Here is a 3,634-nt window from a genome sequence, read left to right as displayed (position 1 = left end):
AGTATCGTTTTTTCAACAGCTGCGACATACATCATTTTATTATCATTTCTTTCGTAGCGTTTGGCCTGCCGTAGCTGGCAGCTGCTTTGCGACCGATGAAGTGCTACGATCACCATTTTTGAAAAAAGTGCGAAGAGAAGCGGAGGAAAGATCTCGGGTCCATACAGCTCTCTTTCTTTCTCCTTTTCTTCGTCTTCCTCCCTCGACCGAATTTCATCGGAAATTCTCAACCGCTCAGGTTAACACCGCGAGAAAGCGCTTGTGGCCATAGACACGCCCCCGCCGAACAGGAAATTAGCTGCCGACAGGCGGTTCGAATTATAAATTTCTAGGGAGAGTCCATAGGAAAGAGAGAGAGAGAGAGAGAGAGAGAGGGAGGGGGAGAATACACTTTCTTTCGTTTCTTCCGCTACGTCTGATTCCGTTTTATCGAAAACTTCAAACAGACCGATTGTTTTCTTTGCGGCCATTCGGTCTTTTATTTCTTTATTTTTTCCCTGTTTATTTATATTCTTTTTCTCGAATTTAATTTATATTTAATCCTATACAAGAGAGAATTGATAAATAGAAATAATATAAAATTAAATGTCTCATGTTTTTATAGACATTTATTTCTAACTTTACAAAACAAATTTCCATTAGATCTTCTAATTCATTTGTATTTTTTGCAGTCATCAAATCCTTATATTGTAAAGGACGATCGAATTCAAACTCGTCAAAGAATTTACGAACGCGGACAAAGGTCAAAGGGCCGATGTAACGGCCCGGAATATACTTTGTGTATCTTGTGTGCGGGAAGAGCGCCGACGATTCGCTCTGTCAATCCTTGTACAACAGCAAAGCCTGAAGACGATGCGCGGGCCTCTTTTTACGCATAGGTAGGAGACTACAAAGTGCGCGCGTCAGACCAGATGTCGGTCGAGCGGTCGTCTTTATGGCTGTCAAGTCATACGTGGACCACGACGACGACGAGAACGACGGACGGATAGTGAAAAGGAGCATTACGACAAACGCAAACGAAAGGATAAATGGAATCTACGGTGACGCAAAACGTCGCGACTCGTCGCGTCGTCACGTCGTCACGTCGTCACTACCGTATCGTCTGTTTCCTAGACTTATACATATATGCCAATCGGTGATTTATAAGAAATATGGACGAGTTGAAGGAAAATAACGGCGATTTATCGTGGAATACGTAAGTAGGAAAAAAATTATGTAAAAGTTCTCTGGCGTAATTATAAGATCTTACATTTTTTTCTTTGTCTTGTGTAAGACAACAATTTAATGTGGCAAGACTAATTAAAACGGAAAAAAGAAAAGATACTCACAAGAGATAGAATGCATGTATATATGCATTTACTTTCTCAAATGTGGGTCCATTAAATAAGCGAAATAAATGGAGATGGTGTGTTTTTTGGCTTACTACTTTATACGCAGCCAAACTATTATATTGGTAGTAATATTGATTCATATATCTATGCGTCACAACTATTGATATATGTAAGTATCCTTATGTGATACACAAAGGATGCAATTCGATCATGTCGAATGGAATGTTAAAAGAAATGACACTCACATACATTTTTTTAATATATTAATTAGATCTCTGACAAACTGTTTATTTCAATGTAATAAGGAAAATATAATTGAAATAGAAAAACAAGAAATAAGAAATAAATTCTGGACTATTTTTTAATAATAAAAGAATGCATTCCGACATGCATTCATTGCATTCAATGTTATTTATTTTAAAAATGAATAGAATCTATAAATATTAAATGAATTACGCTAAATGGATTATTAAAAATGTATAATTTCAAGAAAATACATAAGAAGGTACATATCTTCGCGGAGTTTATGAAATTCCATTGCAAAGACGAGGAGAGAAGAGCGAAACGTCGTGTGAACCGGATCCTATGTCGCCGCCAGCTGTCAAGCCGAGATGTCATATCTTCTCTCATCTCGTATACAGCCCTAATGTCTTCCCGCGGTATTGCACGAGACACACCGAATGACAAAGACGGTACTTTTAAACTACAACATCAGTTTTTATACAATTCGCCATGTTTGAGAAAAACCTGCACGTTAACGCTATGCAGAAGACAAATGCATTTTAATATGGAAATTAAAGTTACAAATTTTTATTTTTTAAGATAAAAAAAAATTCTTTTAAATATATTATTTATTAAACTCTAATAATATTTTTATGTGCAATTTGGATTCAATATATTTCTTATAATTTACACACTCTTTGCAGAAGTGAAAAAAGTGGGTTACTACAAGTGGAAGGAAAGAGATTAAGTCGAAGACTTGAGAAAAAAAGCGTAGTAGCCCCATCGTATATACATTTATGGAACGCATCTTTGGAGATAGTATTCATCAAGGAAGTCCGTTGCGCGTCATCGAGGTACCATAAAAAAATGTTTATAAAAAAGCTATTCAATCTTCCCACGTGCGTGGGAAGTTACTACTGTTAAATATGTCATCCTATTGTATAATTTCTTATAGAAAACTAGATTGCAAAGATTTATATCTATTTTACATTGAACTTCCTTACTGATTTTTTTTTTTTTCTGTTCATTTTAATTAAACTGTTAGGTGATATTTTTCCAGCAGAGAGAGAGAGAGAGAGAGAGAGAGAGAGAGAACATCTAACAATAAAATTGCTCATGCCTTTGTTATCAATGTTGGAATATTTTACACACACACACACACACACAGCTCATATAATTTAATCAAAACTCTTGCTTTGGAAAAAGTATCATTTTATGGGCGATGAATGTTGCCCTGCTCGTTAAAAGAGCTACTTACTGAATAACAGTCCATAGAAATAATTGACGAATATTTTTCGCATTTGCTAACAAAGCTTTCCAACGGATTTACGTTCCGTCAGCAGCTATTATCCTGATTACGAAATGTCTAAAACATCGGCAAAGCTCTTTTATCCTTTGGTAATAGCTAACGCGAATGATCGCCTCGTTTTACGAGAACTGTATCTTTCGAAAAGTTTCTTTTGAAGTCTCCACCGCTCTCGTATACGCGCTCCCTTATGTACATATACATTGAGAAATTCAATATCATCCGCGGCGTGGGACTTGTATATTTTGTTTTGCTCGGGATGACACCGCCCGAAAAAATATACAATCCGTAGTTTTTAATTTCATAAGAATGACTTGCCGCGCTGATGAAACGTTACTTTCGGTAGCTTTGCCAGATTTTCAAAAACCGTGTATGTAGAAGGGTCAAAATTTATATTTTTTGCAGCAAAAGTATATTTTTAAGTTGTAATAGAGCCTTGTAAGAAATACATGAGTTTTGAATGGAATGATTAAAATAAATAGAAAATATAGCAATAGAAAGAGAAATGGATGTAAATCTTTTTTAGATCAATCTCTATTTACGAAGATTAAAATATTGAAACTTTGCGGAATAAATTTGATTTGATTTTATTCTTTTATGCAAAGCTTATTAAAATTTTAAAATTAAACAATATAGAAAACCTATAAATTATATAGAATCCCAAGTCAAAACTTTAAAAACTGAAGCTCATTATCAGTTGACACATAAATGCAAAGGATTAAAAATGAATATTTATTTTAAAAAGAATATTTTTATTATATACATTTTGGATAAA

Source organism: Formica exsecta, unplaced genomic scaffold (genome assembly GCF_003651465.1).
Source record: "Formica exsecta isolate Colony F162 unplaced genomic scaffold, ASM365146v1 scaffold194, whole genome shotgun sequence".
Taxonomy (NCBI): Eukaryota; Metazoa; Arthropoda; class Insecta; order Hymenoptera; family Formicidae; genus Formica; species Formica exsecta.
Note: the sequence above shows the minus strand (reverse complement) of the source record.